This window comes from Argopecten irradians, chromosome 1 (assembly GCF_041381155.1).
Source record: "Argopecten irradians isolate NY chromosome 1, Ai_NY, whole genome shotgun sequence".
In the NCBI taxonomy this organism is placed as follows: Eukaryota; Metazoa; Mollusca; class Bivalvia; order Pectinida; family Pectinidae; genus Argopecten; species Argopecten irradians.
In genome coordinates, this window is record NC_091134.1 from 59,562,680 (window position 1) to 59,575,435 (window position 12,756).

Here is a 12,756-nt window from a genome sequence, read left to right on the forward strand (position 1 = left end):
ATGTGTCAATATTTCACGGTTTAATTGTTCTATGGAGCATATTCGCTGAGGTTAAATTTTGCGGTTCACCAATTCTGATAATTCTTTGAGCAATAAATAAATTGCTTGGGTACATAATGTACATCAATGAAATTCTACATAACCGCTATACTGCAGTAAAAGATATGTATGGCAAGTGATACAAACTTCATCAAACAAATATTTCTATAAATAGATACGGTGAAAGGTTAAGGAGATCATAAGAAAAAGTGTTAGTTCTGAATAAATAGATATGGTACAAACAAACATGTGAGGCAAAACAAAATCACTGGCTGTGCATCTGTTACAATAACACATGGTCTGTTACAGTTCACTGATAATACAATAACACATGGCCTGTTACAGTTCACCGATAATACAATAACACATGGTCTGTTACAGTTCACCGATAATACAATAACACATGGTCTGTTACAGTTCACTGATAATACAATAACACATGGTCTGTTACAGTTCACCGATAATACAATAACACATGGTCTGTTACAGTTCACCGATAATACAATAACACATGGTCTGTTACAGTTCACCGATAATACAATAACACATGGTCTGTTACAGTTCACCAATAATACAATAACACATGGTCTGTTACAGTTCACCGATAATACAATAACACATGGTCTGTTACAGTTCACCGATAATACAATAACACATGGTCTGTTACAGTTCACCGATAATACAATAACACATGGTCTGTTACAGTTCACCGATAATACAATAACACATGGTCTGTTACAGTTCACTGATAATACAATAACACATGGTCTGTTACAGTTCACCGATAATACAATAACATGTCTGTCAGTTCACCGATAATATAAACAGGTTACAGTTCACCGATAATACAATAACACATGGTCTGTTACAGTTCACTGATAATACAATAACACATGGCTGTTACAGTTCACCGATAAAACAATAACACATGGTCTGTTACAGTTCACCGATAATACAATAACACATGGTCTGTTACAGTTCACCGATAATACAATAACACATGGTCTGTTACAGTTCACCGATAATACAATAACACATGGTCTGTTACAGTTCACCGATAATACAATAACACATGGTCTGTTACAGTTCACCGATAATAAAATAACACATGGTCTGTTACAGTTCACCGATAATACAATAACACATGGTCTGTTACAGTTCACCGATAAACAATAACACATGGTCTGTTACAGTTCACTGATAATACAATAACACATGGTCTGTTACAGTTCACCGATAATACAATAACACATGGTCTGTTACAGTTCACCGATAATACAATAACACATGGTCTGTTACAGTTCACCGATAATACAATAACACATGGTCTGTTACAGTTCACTGATAATACAATAACACATGGCCTGTTACAGTTCACCGATAATACAATAACACATGGTCTGTTACAGTTCACCGATAATACAATAACACATGGTCTGTTACAGTTCACTGATAATACAATAACACATGGTCTGTTACAGTTCACTGATAATACAATAACACATGGTCTGTTACAGTTCACTGATAATACAATAACACATGGTCTGTTACAGTTCACTGATAATACAATAACACATGGTCTGTTACAGTTCACTGATAATACAATAACACATGGTCTGTTACAGTTCACTGATAATACAATAACACATGGTCTGTTACAGTTCACTGATAATACAATAACACATGGTCTGTTACAGTTCACTGATAATACAATAACACATGGTCTGTTACAGTTCACTGATAATACAATAACACATGGTCTGTTACAGTTCACCGATAATACAATAACACATGGTCTGTTACAGTTCACTGATAATACAATAACACATGGTCTGTTACAGTTCACTGATAATACAATAACACATGGCCTGTTACAGTTCACTGATAATACAATAACACATGGTCTGTTACAGTTCACTGATAATACAATAACACATGGTCTGTTACAGTTCACTGATAATACAATAACACATGGTCTGTTACAGTTCACTGATAATACAATAACACATGGCCTGTTACAGTTCACTGATAATACAATAACACATGGTCTGTTACAGTTCACTGATAATACAATAACACATGGTCTGTTACAGTTCACTGATAATACAATAACACATGGCCTGTTACAGTTCACTGATTATACAATAACACATCGTCTGTTACAGTTCACTGATAATACAATAACACATGGTCTGTATTACAGTTCACTGATAATACAATAACACATGGTCTGTTACAGTTCACTGATAATACAATAACACATGGTCTGTTACAGTTCACTGATAATACAATAACACATGGCCTGTTACAGTTCACCGATAATACAATAACACATGGTCTGTTACAGTTCACTGATAATACAATAACACATGGTCTGTTACAGTTCACTGATAATACAATAACACATGGCCTGTTACAGTTCACCGATAATACAATAACACATGGTCTGTTACAGTTCACTGATAATACAATAACACATGGCCTGTTACAGTTCACTGATAATACAATAACACATGGCCTGTTACAGTTCACTGATAATACAATAACACATGGTCTGTTACAGTTCACTGATAATACAATAACACATGGCCTGTTACAGTTCACCGATAATACAATAACACATGGTCTGTTACAGTTCACTGATAATACAATAACACATGGTCTGTTACAGTTCACTGATAATACAATAACACATGGTCTGTTACAGTTCACTGATAATACAATAACACATGGTCTGTTACAGTTCACCGATAATACAATAACACATGGTCTGTTACAGTTCACCGATAATAAAATAACACATGGTCTGTTACAGTTCACCGATAATACAATAACACACATGGTCTGTTACAGTTCACCGATAATACAATAACACATGGTCTGTTACAGTTCACCGATAATACAATAACACATGGTCTGTTACAGTTCACCGATAATACAATAACACATGGTCTGTTACAGTTCACCGATAATAAAATAACACATGGTCTGTTACAGTTCACTGATAATACAATAACACATGGCCTGTTACAGTTCACCGATAATACAATAACACATGGTCTGTGACAGTTCACCGATAATACAATAACACATGGTCTGTTACAGTTCACTGATAATACAATAACACATGGTCTGTTACAGTTCACTGATAATACAATAACACATGGTCTGTTACAGTTCACTGATAATACAATAACACATGGTCTGTTACAGTTCACTGATAATACAATAACACATGGTCTGTTACAGTTCACTGATAATTCAACAACACATTGTCTATTACAGTTCACTGATAATACAACAACACATGGCCTGTTACAGTTCACTGATAATACAACAACACATGGTCTGTTACAGTTCACTGATAATACAATAACACATGGTCTGTTACAGTTCACTGATAATACAATAACACATGGCCTGTTACAGTTCACTGATAATACAATAACACATGGTCTGTTACAGTTCACTGATAATACAATAACACATGGCCTGTTACAGTTCACTGATAATACAATAACACATGGTCTGTTACAGTTCACTGATAATACAATAACACATGGCCTGTTACAGTTCACCGATAATACAATAACACATGGCCTGTTACAGTTCACCGATAATACAATAACACATGGTCTGTTACAGTTCACTGATAATACAATAACACATGGTCTGTTACAGTTCACTGATAATACAATAACACATGGCCTGTTACAGTTCACTGATAATACAATAACACATGGCCTGTTACAGTTCACTGATAATACAATAACACATGGTCTATTACAGTTCACTGATAATACAATAACACATGGTCTGTTACAGTTCACCGATAATACAATAACACATGGTCTGTTACAGTTCACTGATAATACAATAACACATGGTCTGTTACAGTTCACTGATAATACAATAACACATGGCCTGTTACAGTTCACCGATAATACAATAACACATGGTCTGTTACAGTTCACTGATAATACAATAACACATGGTCTGTTACAGTTCACTGATAATACAATAACACATGGCCTGTTACAGTTCACTGATAATACAATAACACATGGTCTGTTACAGTTCACTGATAATACAATAACACATGGCCTGTTACAGTTCACTGATAATACAATAACACATGGTCTGTTACAGTTCACTGATAATACAATAACACATGGTCTGTTACAGTTCACTGATAATACAATAACACATGGTCTGTTACAGTTCACTGATAATACAATAACACATGGTCTGTTACAGTTCACTGATAATACAATAACACATGGTCTGTTACAGTTCACTGATAATACAATAACACATGGTCTGTTACAGTTCACTGATAATACAATAACACATGGTCTGTTACAGTTCACTGATAATACAATAACACATGGTCTGTTACAGTTCACTGATAATACAATAACACATGGTCTGTTACAGTTCACTGATAATACAATAACACATGGTCTGTTACAGTTCACTGATAATACAATAACACATGGTCTGTTACAGTTCACTGATAATACAATAACACATGGTCTGTTACAGTTCACTGATAATACAATAACACATGGTCTGTTACAGTTCACTGATAATACAATAACACATGGTCTGTTACAGTTCACTGATAATACAATAACACATGGTCTGTTACAGTTCACCGATAATACAATAACACATGGTCTGTTTCAGTTCACTGATAATACAATAACACATGGTCTGTTACAGTTCACCTGATAATACAATAACACATGGTCTGTTACAGTTCACTGATAATACAATAACACATGGTCTGTTACAGTTCACTGATAATACAATAACACATGGTCTGTTACAGTTCACTGATAATACAATAACACATGGTCTGTTACAGTTCACTGATAATACAAACACATGGTCTGTTACAGTTCACTGATAATACAACAACACATGGTCTGTTACAGTTCACTGATAATACAACAACACATGGTCTGTTACAGTTCACTGATAATACAATAACACATGGTCTGTTACAGTTCACTGATAATACAATAACACATGGTCTGTTACAGTTCACTGATAATACAATAACACATGGTCTGTTACAGTTCACTGATAATACAATAACACATGGTCTGTTACAGTTCACTGATAATACAATAACACATGGTCTGTTACAGTTCACTGATAATACAATAACACATGGCCTGTTACAGTTCACTGATAATACAATAACACATGGTCTGTTACAGTTCACTGATAATACAATAACACATGGCCTGTTACAGTTCACTGATAATACAATAACACATGGCTGTTACAGTTCACTGATAATACAATAACACATGGTCTGTTACAGTTCACTGATAATACAATAACACATGGTCTGTTACAGTTCACTGATAATACAATAACACATGGTCTGTTACAGTTCACTGATAATACAATAACACATGGCCTGTTACAGTTCACTGATAATACAATAACACATGGTCTGTTACAGTTCACTGATAATACAATAACACATGGCCTGTTACAGTTCACTGATAATACAATAACACATGGCCTGTTACAGTTCACTGATAATACAATAACACATGGTCTGTTACAGTTCACTGATAATACAATAACACATGCTGTTCTGTTACAGTTCTACATGGCTGTTAAGTCACGATAATACAATAACACATGGCCTGTTACAGTTCACTGATAATACAATAACACATGGCCTGTTACAGTTCACTGATAATACAATAACACATGGCCTGTTACAGTTCACTGATAATACAATAACACATGGCCTGTTACAGTTCACTGATAATACAATAACACATGGTCTGTTACAGTTCACTGATAATACAATAACACATGGTCTGTTACAGTTCACTGATAATACAATAACACATGGCCTGTTACAGTTCACTGATAATACAATAACACATGGTCTGTTACAGTTCACTGATAATACAATAACACATGGTCTGTTACAGTTCACTGATAATACAATAACACATGGTCTGTTACAGTTCACTGATAATACAATAACACATGGTCTGTTACAGTTCACTGATAATACAATAACACATGGTCTGTTACAGTTCACTGATAATACAATAACACATGGTCTGTTACAGTTCACTGATAATACAATAACACATGGTCTGTTACAGTTCACTGATAATACAATAACACATGGTCTGTTACAGTTCACTGATAATACAATAACACATGGTCTGTTACAGTTCACTGATAATACAATAACACATGGTCTGTTACAGTTCACTGATAATACAATAACACATGGTCTGTTACAGTTCACTGATAATACAATAACACATGGTCTGTTACAGTTCACTGATAATACAATAACACATGGTCTGTTACAGTTCACTGATAATACAATAACACATGGTCTGTTACAGTTCACCGATAATACAATAACACATGGTCTGTTACAGTTCACCGATAATACAATAACACATGGTCTGTTACAGTTCACCGATAATACAATAACACATGGTCTGTTACAGTTCACCGATAATACAATAACACATGGTCTGTTACAGTTCACCGATAATACAATAACACATGGCCTGTTACAGTTCACTGATAATACAATAACACATGGCCTGTTACAGTTCACTGATAATACAATAACACATGGTCTGTTACAGTTCACTGATAATACAATAACACATGGTCTGTTACAGTTCACTGATAATACAATAACACATGGTCTGTTACAGTTCACTGATAATACAATAACACATGGTCTGTTACAGTTCACTGATAATACAATAACACATGGTCTGTTACAGTTCACTGATAATACAATAACACATGGTCTGTTACAGTTCACTGATAATACAATAACACATGGTCTGTTACAGTTCACTGATAATACAATAACACATGGTCTGTTACAGTTCACCGATAATACAATAACACATGGTCTGTTACAGTTCACTGATAATACAATAACACATGGTCTGTTACAGTTCACTGATAATACAATAACACATGGTCTGTTACAGTTCACATGGTCTGTTACAGTTCACTGATAATACAATAACACATGGATAATACAATACATGGTCTGTTACAGTTATCACCGATAATACAATAACACATGGTCTGTTACAGTTCACCGATAATACAAAAAACACATGGTCTGTTACAGTTCACCGATAATACAATAACACATGGTCTGTTACAGTTTCACCTGATAATATATAATAACACATGGTCTGTTACAGTTCACCGATAATACAATAACACATGGTCTGTTACAGTTCAACTGATAATACTAAATAACACATGGTCAGTTACAGTTCACTGATATACTAAATAACACATGGGTCTGTTACAGTTCACTGATAATACAATAACACATGAGTACCTGTTACAGTTCACTGATAATACAATAACACATGGTCTGTTACAGTTCACTGATAATACAATAACACATGGTCTGTTACAGTTCACTGATAATACAATAACACATGGTCTGTTACAGTTCACTGATAATACAATAACACATGGTCTGTTACAGTTCACCGATAATACAATAACACATGGTCTGTTTCAGTTCACTGATAATACAATAACACATGGTCTGTTACAGTTCACGATAAATACAATAACACATGGCCTTTACAGTTCACCAAATACATTTAACACATGGTCTGTTACAGTTCACTGATAATACAATAACACATGGCCTGTTACATTACAGTTCACTGATAATACAACAACACATGGCCTTTACAGTTCACTGATAATACAATAACACATGTCTGTTACAGTTCACTGATAATAACAATAACACATGGCCTGTTACAGTTTGATGATAATACAATAACACATGGTCTGTTACAGTTCATTGATGAATAATCAAACACATTTCACTGATAATACAAAACACATGTCTGTTACAAACACTAACAGTAACACTGATACATTTCACAATAATACACTAATCATGTCTGTTACAGTTCACCGATGGAAAACAATGGATGTTACAGTTCAGCCTGATAATAAATAACAACATGTTGGCCTGTTACAGTTCACTGATAATTAACAATGGTCTGTTACTAAGTTTCACTGATAATACAATAATACATTCTGTTACAATTTGACCAAGCGATCTTGCCTGATAATACAAAAACACATGGGTAACAATTGTAATAATACAAATGCTTTTGACACCTGACCCGTAAACAATAGTGATGAAAAATGTACATAAATGTATCAGACTACTGGGGCAATTATGCAATTTTATAATAATGACATCTTTGATGAAATTAAAGTTTGGCACATACACAAACAGTTTATATAATATTAATATCTACAATAGAGATAGTGATGTGTTCAAAAAAAAAATATTTCATAGCCATTTTCAAAATGGCATGACATGATTTTCACAAAACTGCATGATCACAATTAGGTGACCTAAATTTAGGAGAATATAAGAACAATCTCACTTTTAAAAGAACAACTAAAATAAACATGACTTCACTTTACTGTTAAACATTTGCCACTTTAGGAACATCCTAATTGACCAAGACATACCATTAGTTATAAATGAGTTTTTGCTTGCCTAACGCTCAGCATAAATAATTGACGACTGGTTATAATGTACAGCATTCTATAAACCAAAAGAAATTAATGTAAATACCGGTATCCCTTTGTATCAAATAATTGCTATAACATTCTAATGATTTAAACATAAAAATGTTATCATGTTAGTTTATAATCTTTAAAATGTGTCATACCGAATGCATTTTATATTTTAAATGTGAAAATACAAAATTCACAGATAATTCTAGTAAACTATTTCATGATTTACATACACAATCACAATCTAACATACCACATTGTACCAAATTTCTATAAGTATACAAGGAATTTGTACTGTCTCTGATTATACTAGAACATATGTATACATACCACTTGTATCCGTAATGTATACATACCACTTCTATCCGTAATGTATACATACCACTTCTATCCGTAATGTATACATACCACTTGTATCCGTAATGTATACATACCACTTGTATCCGTAATGTATACATACCACTTGTATCCGTAATGTATACATACCACTTGTATCCGTAATGTGTACATACCACTTGTATCCGTATTGTATACATACCACTTGTATCCGTATTGTATACATACCACTTTGTATCCGTATTGTATACATACCACTTGTATCCGTATGGTATACATACCACTAAAATGACAGGTTTAAAGATTTTATGGATTCAGGCAAAAATGGGCACAAACTATATACCGGGGTAATCGAATAATTTGATCAGTGTTTAATTCCCATGAACATGAAATAGTTTTTTAAAAGTCCAAAACTATGTTAAGTTTGAATACAAGTTTGAATACAAGTTATCTTAATATCAAAAGTGACATAATTTTTCATTAGCCTTGCAAAAAATTCAAAGATTGTTTTATGATCCTAGAGCCCAAGAAATATTTGTAAAATATAAATATGAATGAAAGTATGGAATCTACAATATATACACTTGTACAATGTAAGAAGATTGTAGAAAAAAATTAAAAGTGTTTTGAATTTAAAGAAAACACTTTTAAAACTATCTTTTAATATATATAAATACAATGTGATCTCCAGTTGTATAGAGAATTTGACATATTTGTCATTTAAAGGTGATAAAAACAGAAGGGACATGGAAAATGAGATAATACGCTAGAAACATTTGTATGTCCTATTTAAACATATATCAGTTTGATATTTGCTTATATTTTGTCTCTAAAGAGTAAAATTAATGAAAGCAATCTTCACATCTTTTTGACGACATATTTTTTTCTATGAGTTACCTCCCTTGAGTTCCAATGAGTTATCATCCGACGTTATCTGAGACAATCAACTACCGGAAGCCTGTATGCCGATTGCGGAATTGTCAACATGCATGTGGATATTAGCCACAGGTCCTAGTACTTACGGAAATACACACGGAGAAAGATATGTTATATTTCAGCTTATTGGGTAGCGGCATTTATCCCCTACATAATGACACATTATTGACGTCATAACCTATAAAATGACGTCACTATATGTAAATGATGATGTCATTAATGTCGAGTACATATATCATGTGGAGTATCATGTGAGGGGTTAAATATAAGTTCATTTTTCACAAATAATAGGTATTAATTTCCCATTCAGTCCACCCTGGAGTAATATGACTGTGCATGTTTGTAATTTATAGTTTACACATAAAATTAACCGAGGAGTTTTGATATACATACTGGTAATTTTATGTGCAAAATAAAATCGTAGTGAAAATGGACAATTATTGCGGCCCACCTCTTTAGACCTACGTTTTGATGAAAAAAATCATCCGTTACAAACATACGGAGATATAGAAAAAATACATGCAGATTAAAAGAAAAAACAATGATTTATTTGTTGTGTCTGTTTGCCCCCCATTTTCGTAGACTGAAATGTTCTGCGCATTTAAAAGAAAAAAGTGTCCACCTGCACAGTTTTCATACTTCATTTTAGGGATTCTACTACATGTATTTCAAAAAATGTGTATAAGTCTTAGCAAGACAATTAATTCATTATTACATTTCTTTGTACTTTGAGTTACACAACAATGTGCCGATTGTGTGAAGCCGGTATGTTTAGATCGAGCAGGGCTGCATAATGATATGACGACATTCACAATGATATCATCATTTGAATGCAGGTAATTTAAAATAAAAAAAATTACAATGTTAAGAACGCTTTAAAATCATCAAAATACATCGTAAAACTCATCACAGCCATTGTAAATAGTAAAAAAAAAATTCCTTCTCGGGGGAGACCTTCGTACCCCCAAACACCAAAATATCGCGCCTTCGCCGCTCGCAAAATCATCAAAATACATTGTGAAACTCATATCTCAGTCATTCTAAATCGTAACCCTCAAACCCTCAAAACACCACAATGCTCACCAATTTGGCCAATTTGCGTACTCATTAATTTCCTGTTATATTCTACATAGTACATTTGCTTATATGTAGAATATGAATTTTACCGATTTTTTTTATTTAGACCCCTAAATCTTCTCATAATGGTCAATAGGCTATCTAGTGTGTCCATATTGATATAAACTATTCTCAAATTCCTGTAGACTGTTCGTATACTTTTAAAATTTCCTTAAGGTCGACAGGTTTGTTTTTTCCAAAACTGTGCACAGTTAGATAATACAATTTATAATGAAGCGGTCTTGTAAATGATTTGTGTTTTATAAGAAATAGGTTGTTTCATGGCCCTGTGTTAGTTGAACTATCAAACATGCATATCTTGCCACGAGTACATGTCATGCATATTTGGTCATTGTACCTAGTATCTGTGTTTTGTCCCGTCTTTTTATCGGTCGTGCGTGTATTGTTACTGCTGTACATATTATTCTATTTTCATAAACGACCCCGAAATTTTGTTGAATAAATCCGTAAAACTCATTACAAAACTTAAGAAAAATAAAAATAAGCCTAAGCCTTTCTGTGCAGTGTTCTGAAGAATTAAGTTCCAAATAGGGAATAGAGGTGTGTAGTACACACATAAGGCGGGTAGGGTTTTAGAAAGGGAATGAAGGGTGGCGGGGTCTACTTTTATAAATATGCACTATATGTATGTACATGTAGCATGTCGTGTCATAGTTGACTTTGGTCCATTTTCTTGTAAACTTATATTTCTTCTTGTTGATATAAACTTTAAAGTCTATGTTAAGAGTTTTAATTTACAGACAAAAGTCAAGTGCAACCTCCTCGAACTTGAGTTGACACAAACGTACACAATGTCAAATGACTTTTGACCTAAAGAACTTAACAGTTTTATACCCAGAATATGACAATTAGAATGAGTAAACGATCGTTTTTATTATACCAGTGTATGTTATAGATTGTATATTGTACATTTCCACTTATCAATGTAGCAATTACACGTAGCGCAACTGTTTTAAATTATCTATAATCGCCAATACCGCAACACTTCCCTTTGAATTTTCCCGCCTCTTGTCACAGCTGTTTGTCTCAGATGACGTCACAAATCTACGGCCACCTGGTGATATCAGGGGCGATAAGCGATGCGATCGTTCTAGACAAGGGTCATTGTGGACTTCGTTTCAAGCATATTTTATTGAAATTACGTCAAATACAACCTGTATTTTTTGTTGGGAATCATAAAGTGCACCACAATAAACAAATATCAACATAAAAATAGCATATTTAAAATCTGCTTTTATCACCTTTAAAATTGGTTAGTTAGAATATAGTAATAACAAATAAAACCTACCTGTATAAATATACCAGGCACATTGCATGTACTGCTGTACAATAACAAAACACATAGCAAACACAATATCAAACTAAAGAAGAACTACGTACAACAGATTGTATCATTACATTTGTTCCTCCACTTGAAATACATGATATACATATAGACTTAATAAAGTCTACAAAAATAAGAACATCTACAAAATAAATTGTATATGTGAATAAGAATTATTAATAACAATATCACAGACTTCAGTGAAAAAAGAAAGAAAAAACATAAATCAGGGAAGTGAGAAAATTGGTCTCTACAAACTTGATAATGGCGGTATCCTGAGTTTGAGGAGGACCTACCGTACATGTACAAACTATCCACAGATTCAAACAAACCAATCACAATTTGCTAAATTTAAAGTTTGTTGATTCAAGGTGCGTAAGCTTTGAAAA